This window comes from Artemia franciscana, chromosome 17 (genome assembly GCF_032884065.1).
Source record: "Artemia franciscana chromosome 17, ASM3288406v1, whole genome shotgun sequence".
Lineage (NCBI taxonomy): Eukaryota > Metazoa > Arthropoda > Branchiopoda > Anostraca > Artemiidae > Artemia > Artemia franciscana.
Genome location: NC_088879.1, coordinates 13,115,170 through 13,127,898, shown reverse-complemented (window position 1 = coordinate 13,127,898; position 12,729 = coordinate 13,115,170). Strand labels below are relative to the sequence as shown.

At 36.1% G+C, this 12,729-nt stretch overlaps 1 long non-coding RNA gene across 1 annotated transcript in view; it reads left to right on the top strand.

The window, feature by feature from the left end:
• The window catches only part of LOC136037875 (uncharacterized), a 155,514-nt gene that overhangs the window by 115,240 nt on the left and 27,545 nt on the right, over positions 1-12,729 (top strand). The gene's annotated exons all lie outside the window — the stretch shown is intronic.

The window sequence follows — 12,729 nt, the reverse complement described above, 5'->3', positions numbered from 1 at the left end:
TTATTTTTTAGAATAATTTACGGCAAATTTAACGAGGTAGCTTAAACCTGATGGAGTCAGGTTTAACCTGATGTAGCTTAAACCTGATGGAGTCCATCAGGTTAAACCTGATGGAATCAAAATGATGATACTTGTTTAGTGGCCACGCTTAGAAGTTAAAAACCTGTTCACTTTGAGTAAATATTAAGTAATATATTAAAAAAATTACCAATCCAGATCAGACCTTCCATTATATAGATCATCAAATTAGATCAAGGAGGCACACTCGTGCCTCTATAAAGAGGCGACCCACGACAATGTTAAGCGATCTTCGGTTCCAGTGGTCGCAGAGGGATGGGGAGGGATGTATTTCGTAGCCCGAACTCTAACTAAGAAACCTGCAAAATTTCATCCCCCTCCAGCTTTTCCTTCATGGGGAAAATCTGGCCGAAAGTTTCGACCCGTCAACCCCAGCCCCCCTTTAACGTTGTCCGATCGAGCTGAAATTCACAAGTTAAGGTCCCCTAGGGCCCAGGAGCTTATCCGCGAAATTTCAGCTCGATCTGATAACTCCTTCCCTGTTTTCCAGAAACCACGCATAGCCACTTAAAATTCATTTTCTTTTTTTTTTTCTAGACGCCTACAGGTCACATCCAACATCGGATCTGGGTGTACGAAGACTCATTCGATGCGGAATTCTGCGAGTAATTTTCCTGGAAAGTTTCGTAGGAAAATCTTAACCCCCTGAAAGTTTCGACCCCCCAACCCCACCCCTCCTTTTAACGTTGTCCGATCGGGCTGAAATTCACAAGTTAAGGGCCCCTACGGCCCAGGAGCTTATCCGCGAAATTTCAGCTCGATCCGATAACTCCTTCCCTGTTTTCCAGAAACCACGCATTAGCTACTTATTTAACGCATTTCTCTCCATAAGAGCCCATGTTAATTTGAAATTTTTAAAAGTTATTGAGAAGTTATATTTACACACATGCAAGTGATTAGCTCAGACGGTAGAGCGTGGGACTTTTAATCCTTGGGTCAAGGGTTCAAGTCCCTGACGGGCGGTTTTTTTCACAACATCAAAAAAATTTTGATAACACCTGGACAGCTTATCATTTGAGAGATAACAGAATATTAGCTTCTTATGAGCAAAAGAAACATTTCGGTCATTCTATCTATTTTTTTTCTATTTTATACAATGATTTAAAAGCGGGGGGGGGGGGGTTCCTCTCCTAATTCCTGTACGAGGAGTACAGGAATTATTAAATTACATCCACCATGGATTGTAGAAAAACGTACAGAATTAATATGAAAAAAAATCAAACCTGTACAAAAGAGTCTTTAAAAGCGGGGGCTTTGCCTCTCCTAATAGTCTTCTTATAGTCCTAATAGTCTAATAGTCCCATGTTAATTTTTGAAATTCTTAAAAGTTACGAATATCAACATTCAAGTACATCAAAATAATCAGCTCGGCACGGCGAGAATGACTGCAAGCATCATAAAAATCCAGCTCCATTCCAGAAATGCACGAGTTGACTGGAGCTGTAAGATACATGTCCAAAAGAACTGACTTTTGACCCTGTTGGGGACTTCGCAACTGGGGCAATCCTCAGCGATGTCCGAAATAAGTGTGATATAAATGTGCTTTAAGTAAATATTTTATAGCCCTTAAGTGCTCATTGACAATTTTTAGGTGAATTTTCAAATGTTTTGAAGAAGTTTAAGTTTTTCTCGATTTAATGAAACGTGGATATTTATTTATTTTTATATAAATAGTTGCTAAATAAGATAAATAATATATAATTTACTATAATTACCTAAAGATGTTTCCTATATGAGAAGGCATTTTTAGAATAAATTCTTTATTATAGGCTTTTGGACGTAGCGATCAAAATAAAAGTGTATAATTTTGTTAACACCTGGACTGCTTATCATTTGAGAGATAACAGAATATTAGCTTCTTATGAGCAAAAGAAACATTTCGGTCATTCTATCTATTTTTTTTTTCTATTTTATACAATGATTTAAAAGAGGGGGGTTGGGGGGCGGCAACCACCCAACTTCCTCTCCTAATTCCTCTACGAGGAGTACAGGAATTATTAAATTACATCCACCATGGATTGTAGAAAAACGTACAGAAATAATATGAAAAAAACTTCGTTTTCTTAAAGAGTTAAAGAGGCTGCGTCCCAAAGTCGAACCTTAAGACGTACAGGAATTAGAAGAGGCAGTTGGGGGGCTGCCACCCCCCAAACCCCCCACTTTTAAAGACTCTTTTGTACAGGTTTTTTTTTGTGGGGGACTTCATTGTTACTAATTACTAGTTTCGGCGCAATGGTTCTCCTGTCCTCTCGTGTTTAACATTTTTCGAAGTTATTCCCTTATTCATTCATTTCAATTTTTTGTTAATTAAAAGAGGGCCTTTCCGAAGCCAAGAGCGGGGGGTTAGCAAAAAAACAAAAAACCTGTACAAAAGAGTCTTTAAAAGCGGGGGGTTTGGGGATGGCAGCCCCCCAACTGCCTCTTCTAATTCCTGTACGTTTTAAGGTTCGACTTTGGGACGCAGCCTCTTTAACTCTTTAAGAAAACGAAGTTTTTTTCATATTATATTAAGAAGGATTCATGGTTCTCAAAGTTTAACCTTCGAAGGAAATGCTGTACTCTGTGATAGCATCAAATGATGACTTTGATGAGACAACCATAAGAGAACATAGCATAGGGCATAAAAATGCCACTTACATTTTTTTTTTTTACGATTTCACAATGAAGATATTTATGGTTGTAACCTACTATTATGACGTCATCTATTATCTTATATATGAAGATGCAGTTTTTTGTCAAAAAGCTGATCTTATTCAAATATTTTGTTTTGGTACTTGAGAAAGGACTTAAATATAGGAATTTCTGTTGAGGCATTATACAGCTCTCTATGATGTTCCAGTGGCCTGATAGCAGCCGAGAAGGGCAAAAAGAGGACACATTAGTGCTACTCATGCAAGAAAGGAATTTTTTCGTTGTTCAAGCCAGGAGATTGTCATTTTCCTGAACACTGTTTCTGGTAATGGTTATTCCAATGATGCGCTTTTTTCGGTCAGACGCCATTTCTTAGGGGTTTCCGGCCATTTTTCCAAATTCTCTTAAATTTGTTTTAAAAATAACATTTTAGCCTACTATTAAGACTATTTTAGGTAATTGTTATGATTCCTGAATTGGCTAGAAATGACGATAATTCTTACTTGCCAGCTGGTTTTGAAACACATTTTTTAATTTTTGGTTACTACGGGTCGTAATTCGTTCCTTACTTGGTTGCAGCTAACTCTGCAGCCATGATGGTTACGGTATATAGTTTAAAATTTTTCAGGCAAAGCGTGTAAATCCATCATGCATCGAATCCAAAAGTGTCCTTTCTTTTTACTCAAATTGCTTATCCTCGAGTGCATCATGAAATCGAAAAAAGTGTTTACAGCTTCACCTTTCTTCTCTCCCGGGAAATCGCTTAGGAAAAGAAGAGTAATTTCACTGATTGAATGAGCTATCTGACTGACAACAGAGTATCACGCAAGAGGTAGGTTACGATAAGATCGGTGATGGGACTGTAATAAGCGGTAATAAAAGAAATCGAAAACTGGCCAGCTGTCACTTTCTCAAGAACTGTAAGTAAACGGTGCGATTGATCCCTTAAAAGGATGCTATCAATTACTCTTTGTGATACTACTTCCAAGTCTTTACTCACTAATGGTTCTATTTGGTCAGGCAAATTATTAGCTTTTACGAGATATTTTTATAAAGGTTTATTCTAGAACTGTCTAGCAAGATGAATAATACCCGACCCATGAATGCAAATTTACAAAAATGTAGGGGGAAGGAGTTTCTTCATTTAAAAAAATATAAGATGTAAAAATTCTAGGTGTGGGAGGGGGAGATGTTTAAAGCAATTTTTTTAATAGTTCTTTCGCTTTTTGGGGAATCTTAATCAAAGTGCCGCGTTTCTATTGCTCTATTAGACAAGCCTACAAGAAAAAAGAGATGGATTCTTACTCCGATTATTTTCAAAAAGGTTTAATGAAAATGCCACGTTACATTGAGTCACGAATATGTATATTCACACCACAGTGGCAATATGTGGCTCTCCCACCCCCTAACAAGGAATTTCAGAGGGATTGCATTGTTACTAGACCTAAATTTGAGCCCTATTAAGAGATATTTCTGGGAGGTCTTGATGAAAGTGCCACGTTTCTATTGCTCTATTAGACATACCTGCAAGAAAAAGAGATACATTTGTGCAATCAGTTATTTTTGAGAGGTTTTAATGACGTATGAAAACAAGAAAGGAAATAATGAATGAGAAGAGAAAAATCAAATAGATGAAAAACGAGGTTTTTGTCAGCCAGTAACAAAATATGAAAATGAAAATCAAGCAAATATTCGAAAAAGACCTCCTCCAAGTCGTCCTCAGTGCTAAAAAAAAGAAATAGGAAATAAAAAAACAAAGAGAAAACAATAGAAAAAACTAACCTTCTTAAGTGAAGTCTACAAGAGGAAAAAAGACACTGAATCAAACGACAAAAAACAACTTAAAATCAATGAAAGAGAAGTTACCAATTATATTGAATTAGTATCCTTTGCCTTGCAACAGATTTCGCCTGTCTAAAATTGGTTTTCATTAGATGTGCGGACAGGCTGTCTTAAATTAGACTGGGCGAAAGTATTCATAGAGTCTTTTAATATTAGGTTGTTATAAATTGGGTTTAAGGAAATATCTCCCGTGTCTCTATTTATAGCCAAATTTCTATCTATATGTTGTTTTCTTTTTTATCTCAATTGCCTCTTTAAAAGATTGCGGTAGACCATTTACGGTAGATATTAAAGTTGCCTCTTCAAAAAGAACTAAATGGTCAGAATTTTCGTATATATGCTGGGCCAGAGCTGATTCAAAGTTGTCATTTTTATTTTCCAATCTCAGGGATTTATCTATTGAAATTTTGTGTTCATGCAATCGTTCCCCTAGTGTTTGTTGGGTCCCACCAATGTAAAATATTCCACATGAACACGGGACTCTGTAGACACCATTACCTAGTATAAGGTTCGTTTTATCCTTTCCCGAGTTGAAAAAATGTTCAACTTTTTGTTCAGTTTTGAAAGAAACAGAGAGATTATGTTTTATTTAAAATTTTTCCAAGTTTGTCGCTGAGTTTCGAGACGTATGGTAATGTAGCGAAAGTTTTTTTCTCAATTGTCAGTGTAACTGAATCAAGGGGGACGGGCTTTCCATTTTGCTGTTTTACCTTTTTAAATCGTCTATCTATTATATTTTCAATGAGATTGATTGGGTAGCCATTGCAGAATAAAATATCTTCAACGTAATCTAACTCGCATTTTAAATGATTACGTGAACATATTTTAGAACCCTGTCGACTAAAGAAATTACTACCCCTCTTTTTACACAAGGAGGGTGATTTGACAAGAAATGCAGATACCGATAATTATGGGTAGGCTTTCTATATATAGAAAATTCAAGGCTAGGAATATTTTTTATAATTAAAACGTCGAAGAAAGGGAGCTTTCCTGTTACGTCTAGTTCTATTGTGAATTGAAGATTCGAATCAAAAGAATTCAAATGTGCCAAAAAATCTTTTAGAGAGTCCTGACCATGTTCCCAAACAGCAAGAATATCATCAACGAAGCGAAACCAGAGAGAGTGTTTAAAGGGGCAACTATTCAAAGCAGGTTGTTCTATGAAATCCATGTAAAAATTTGCCAAAAAAGGAGACAAAACAGTGGCCATTGGTAGGCCCTTGACCTGAAGGAAATTTTTTTCTCGAAACATAAAATGTAAAGAGAACTTGCTGCAAAGAGATTTTTTTCTGTTATACTCAAATTTTTCAGCTTCTCAAAAAGATCCATGGAATTTTTATATAAGATTTGTGTGTTGTTACACAAAACAACTAGGGGAACGATTGCATGAAAACAAAATTTCAATAGATAAGTCCCTGAGATTTGAAAATAAAAATGACAACTTTGATTCAGCTCTGGCCCAGCATATATACGAAAATCCTGACCATTTAGTTCTTTTTGAAGAGGCAACTTTAATATCTTCCGTAAATGGCAAACCGCAATCTTTTAAAGAAGCAATTAAGATAAAAAAACATATAAATATAAATTTGGCTATAAATAGAGAGATGGGAGATATTTCCTTGAGCCCATTTATAACAACTTAATATTAAAAGACTCTATGAATATTTTTGCTCAGTCTAATTTAAGACAACCTGTCCGCACATCAAACAGTTCGTGGTAACGAACTGTAGTAAGGAGCGATCCGGCTCAATAGTAACCAAAACTCTAAGAAATTGAATTTTGATATCAATAGCTACATCAAAAGAATCGCATTTTAGTGCTGATTTTAAATATATAACTTTCATCAAGTTTAGTCTTAGCCATCAAAAGTTACGAGCTTGAGAAAATTTGCCTTATTTAGGAAAATAGGGGGAAACATCCCCTAAAAGTCGTAGGATCTTAACGAAAATGACACCATCAGATTCAGCGTATCAGAGAACCCTACTGTAGAAGTTTCAAGCTCCTATCTACAAAAATGTGGAATTTTGCATTTTTTGCCAGAAGACAAATCACGGGTGCGTGTTTATTTGTTTGTTTTTTTTTGTTTGTTTTTTTCCCCAGGGGTCATCGTATCGACCAAGTGGTCCTAGAATGTCGCAAGAGGGCTCATTCTTACGAAAATGAAAAGTTCTAGTTCCCTTTTTAAGTGACCAAAAAAATTGGAGGGCACCTAGGCCCCCTCCCACGCTCATTTTTTTCCGAAAGTCAACGGATCAAAATTTTGAGATTGCCATTTTGTTTAACATAGTCGAAAATCATAATAACTATGTTTTGGGGATGACTTACTCCCCCACAGTCCCTAGGGGAGGGGTTTACAAACTTCAACCAGTGTTTACATATAATAATGGTTATTGGGAAGTGTACAGACGTTTTCAGGGGGATTTTTTTGGTTTTGGGGGTAGGGTTGAGGGAGGGGGCTATGTGGGAGGATCTTTCCCTGGAGAAGTATGCCATGGGGGAAAAAAATTCAATGAAAAGGGCGCAGGACGAATCTGGTCACGTTAGAAAAAAACGTCAAATTAAGAGCTTAATATACAATGCTGGGTGTTCGGAGCCTCTCTGTTATGGAGTATAATTTGAAAATAACACAACTATACGAGCGATAAAACATATATACCACAACCATAACTCAACTAACGAAAGAACTGCTAAGAGATAACACAACTATAAAGCGAAAACAGGTGAAAACTAACGGGAAAATAAACGAACTAAGAGGTGGAAGGGGCCCAGAGAAAAAATATAATCCTTTTTCAATTTTGAGCCTAACTTCCGCAAAGGAGTAATAATTTCAGAAGCCCCAAAATACCGAATTATTTTCTTTTCAAACAGTTCGTGTTAAGCAACTGTAGTAAGGGGCGACCCGGCTCAATAGTAAACGAAACTCTAAAAACGGAATTTTGATGCTAAAAGATACATCAAAAGAATTTAATTTTTACGCTGATTCTAAATATATAAGTTTCAATTAATTTAGTCTTTGTCATCAAAAGTTACGAGACTGAGAAAATTTGCCTAATTTTGGAAAAAGGGGGAAACATCCCCTAAAAGTAATAGAATCTTAACGAAAATCACACTATCGCATTCGGTATATCAGAGAACTGTATAGCAAAAATTTCAAGCTCCTATCTAAAATATGTAGAATTTTGTATTTTTTGCCAGAAGACAAATCACGGGTGCGTGTTTATTTGTTTGTTTGTTTTTTTTTTGTTTTTTTTTCCCAGGGGTCATCTTATCGACCAAGTGGTCCTAGAATGTCGCGAGAGGGCTCATTCTAACGGAAATGAAAAGTTCTAGTGCCCTTTTTAAGTGACCAAAAAAATTGGAGGGCAAATAGGCCCCCTCCCGTGCTCATTTTTTTCCAAAAGTCAACAGATTAAAATTTTAAGAAAGCCATTTTGTTCAGCATAGTCGAAAACCATAATAACTATGTCTTTGGGAATGACTTACTCCCCCACAATTCCTGAGGGAGGGGCTGCAAGTTACAAACTTTGACCAGTGTTTACATATAGTAATGGTTATTGGGAAGTGTACAGACGTTTTCATGGGGATTTTTTGGTTTGGGGGTGGGGTTGATGGGAGAGGGCTTTGTTGGAGGATCTTTCCTTTGAGGAATATGTCATGGGGGAAGAAAAATTCAATGAAAAGGGTGCACGATTTTCTAGCATTACTATAAAAAAAAACAATGAAAAAATAAACATGAAAACGTTTTTTTCAAATGAAAGTAAGGAATAGCATTGAAATTTAAAACGAACAGAGATTATTACGCATATGAGGGGTTCTAAAAATACTTTAGCATAAAGAGCGAGGTATTTAGGAGGAGATAAATACCTCGCTCTTTATGCTAAAATATTTTTAGTGATTTCAACTATTTATTCTACGGCCTTTTTGATTCAGGGGTCATTCTTAAAGAATTGGGACAAAACTTACGATTTAGTGTAAAGAGCGAGGTATTAACGAGGGTACAAACCCCCTCGTACACATAATAAAAATATAAGAATATAAAAGTTTGTTACGTAAGTTAATTCTTAAGTTACGTATATTTTTTACTAATAAAAACATTCGTTGAATATTAAAAGTTCTAGTAGCCTTTTTAAGTAACCGAAATATTGGAGGGCAGCTAGGCCTCCTTCCCCACCCCTTATTTCTCAAAATCTTCTGATCAAAACTAAGAGAAAGCCATTTAGCCAAAAAAAAATTAATATACTAATTTCATTTCAATAATTTATGTGCGGAGAGCCAAAATCAAACATGAATTAATTCAAAAACTTTCAGAAATTAAATAAAAAAAACTAGTTTTTTTAACTGAAAGTAAGGAGCGACATTAAAACTTAAAACGAACAGAAATTACTCTGTATATGAAATGGGTTGTCCCCTACGGAGTAATTTCTGTTCGTTTTAAGTTTTAATGTCGCTCCTTACTTTCAGTTAAAAAAACTAGTTTTTTTATTTAATCTAATGAAAACCGAAATTTTAAACAGGTGAAATCTGTTGCAAGGCAAAGGATACTTATTCAATCTAATTGGTAACTTCTCTTTTACTGATTTCAAGTTGGTTTTTGTTATTTGATTCAGTGTCTTATTTACTCTCATAGAGTTCACTTTAGAAGTTTAGATTTTGTTGTTGGTTTTTCTTTGTTTTTTTTTCCTCTTTCGTATTTTTTTTAGCACTGAGTGAAGATGGGTAAATCCATCTTCACCGGCATGAAAATTACCTGCTACCGCAAAAATTTCTTCCACGGGAAAAATCTTCCCCGTATTAAACCCATAGCCCCCCCCCCCTAAAAAATATCTGTATACTTCCAATTTCCAATTAGCCAATACTACATATAAACAATGGACAAAGTTTCTAGCCTGTAGCCCATCTCCGGGGATTGTGAGGGGTCAAGTCATCCTCAAAGACATAGTTAGTAGATCTCTCGGACTTTGCTGAACAAAATGCTATATCAAAGTTTTGATCAGGTGACTTTGGGGAAGAGGGCAGGTGGGAGGGGCTAGCTGACCTTTAATATTTGGTCACTAAAAAGGAAACTAGAACTTTTGATTAACGTTCAAATGAGCTCCCTCCCAATCCTCTAGGATTACTGGTTCGATACGATCATTCCTGGAAAAACAACAACAAATAAACACGTATACGTGACCATTCTTCTGGAAAAAAAAAAATGAAATTTCAGTTTTGTATATAGAGCATGAAACCTCAACATGAGGAATTTTATGATACGCTGAATTTGATGATGTTATTTTCATGAAGATGATGTTTTGATGTTGTTTTTTTGTGGGGGGGGGGGAGGTCTCTCCTTTTTGATAATTGGTAAATTTTCCCTGGCTTTTAACTTTTGACGAGTCCTATTAAACTTGATAAATTTTATATATTTAGAATTAGCGTCACAATTAGATTTTTGTGATGTAACTTCTACTATCAAGACTCTGTTTTTTTATAGTTCCAACTACTGTTGAGCCACTTCGCTCCTTACTTACAGTTGGCTACCACGAACTGTTTGATAACAGACAGATATATTAAAGTGATAAGTACTATTTACGAGAACAACATTTCTCTGGTTAAGGTAGGAGCTGAGGGTAGTATCTGGTTTCGTATTAAATCAGGAGTTAAGCAGGGTTTTTTCCTATCCCCATTTACATGTGTAATTTTCATGGACTTTGTCCTAAGAGTACAGCAAAGGCAATGGGAGAACCCAGAATCAATTGGGGAAGTAAAATTCTCCTACAATTAGATCACGCTGATGATTTAAAATCTTTCATAAATTTTTTTAGCAAAATTAATGAATTTTTAGAGGTTTTGCGAGTCTGGGGCGCAAAAATTTGATTCAAAATTAAGTTTAGAAGACTAAGTTACTAAGACTAGGAATAAGGGAAGGAGAAGAGGTGGTGTTGGGTAACAAAAAGATAGATCAATTTGACAGCTCGACTTCCTTAGGTGGTATTATTAGGAGAGACGGCCTCACTTAAGATGTCAAAAATGGAATAGCCGATGCCCAGGATGCTTTTTCACAGTTGGAAAAGTTTTGAGAAATAGGAAGAAAGGTCTGCACACTAAGATTAGAATATCAAAACTACAGCAATGACAGTACTCAGGTATTGTTTTAAAGGGTCTAGGCATTTATCTTCTGGTATATGGCAACACCTCTCCCCAAAAATACCATAAACGAAAAAACACTCTAGAAAATAACCCTCGTGGAAAAGCCCCCAATAAAAAATAGACACCCACCCCCCAGGAAAATACCCACCGCGGAAAATAACTCCTTTTAAATACCTTCCGTGGCTGGTTGGTCTCCAATCACTTTCGACGTCAAAAAAGCCCTACAACTCTCAATTTCTGATGTAATGAGCAACATACAAACTTTCTGCGACCATAAGGTTAAGGTGGGGATGAGGAAGACCCACCTATGAGGAATAATTTCTGCTCATTTCGGAGTTATGTTACTCTTTAGTTTCATAATAGCAGCATAGACCGTAATCCATCCCTGGAAATCGAGAGGGATTGAATACCAATCTCATATTTCTGATAAATTTTCTAAAGTTGTTTTGTGCACTCTCCCCCGCAAAAAGTGACCCTCCAAAAAGAAGGATACGGGCTTGGAAGTTTTGTATCAATTTCTGTATCCAGCCTCTTCGTCTCTCCCTTAGAATTAAATCTATATTTATAGTAATGATGGCCCTCTACTTTTAACCGGTGCCCTATCCCTGTTTTTAACCGGTGTCCTATCCCTGGTTTTTAGCCAGTGCCCTATCCTGTCTTTCCAACAACAACCAGCTGGTTACTGTCACATCATAGGGAATATTTTTTAAGAGATTCAGGTGTCTGTTTCTCAAAAAACCTTTAGGATCCCACCCAACCTAGATTTCCTTTTAAGAACCGTCATGGTTCTCCTTTAAGGAAGCGCGCGGTTTATTATCATCTTAATATTTTCATGCTTTTGCGCCATTTAGTGTTAGTAAACAAGGGATTTTCGCTACCATTTTAGAGTTAGCTACCATTAGGACCAGAACCGATAGAGACTATGGATTTTCTGATGAACAAAGGCTTGTTGATATCCCGTTATTTTCAGGAAAGGGAAGCGTCATCCACTTTATTCTAGCGGGGAAATGAGTAATTTTTTGTTGTCTCCGGGGGTATAAAAACGGGTACTAAAACTACCTTGCACAAGATTTTGATTGTGATGCGTCAGGATTTTCAAAGAAAGCAACAGCTAAGCCGCTCTTTTTATACCCTCCCCCGACTAATAAGGCTAACTTACCCAAATTTAAACTATTATAATTCTCTATATTAGACAAACATCTAAAAAACCCCTCCTTTCTGCTGTTGTATGATTCTCACAATTATAGAAAAATATCAAGCAGGTTAGGGAAACACGCATAATCCCCTACATATATTAAACTGTTAATGATGGCTTCCATCACGTAAAAAACATAGTCTCTGCCAAAAAGCTTCTCTTCCGACAATTGCGTGAAAGGGTTCATACCAGCCAGTAAATTTGAAGATTATGGGATTAATATAAACGGCAAATTGGGTTGTTATTGTTAAACATAATCCTTGATTTTAATGCGAAATGCCCCGAAAATAAAACTTATCTATGCGGTAAATGATAGGGGTGGATGATATTCTTTCATTATACTAAAAATAGCAAGCAAGTTGCTTTCTGACAATTATATTGACTTATTTGAGAACCCCTTCCCACGGGATAGGGTCATATGTAAACCTGAACTTTACTGATTGTCTTGCTTTATTTCCTCAAGCGTATTCTATTATACATATTTCTCATAAACAGAGAACCGTAACTCCTCAAAAAATATACTTTTCACTATCTAGAAAAAGGAGAACAGGTTAGGAAAAGGAAATGGGTCTAAAGTCTAAAGTATGTCCTGGGAAGGTATTTTGAAAAGTCTACCAGTCCATGCCTATTTTATTAATCTTTAAAGAAATAACTACGAATCAATATACTCATATCCAAACGAAATCCTTATGTCCTCAATTGATTGCTACATTATGGTCTGAATTTCAAATTCTTTACCTTCAAATTCTGGAATTGAAGCGCGAAAATTCTCAGGCGGCTGAATGATGACAAATTTATTATAGCTCTTACTTTAGCTTTTACTTTTTATAAGTTTCTTTTATTTTCGTGAAAGC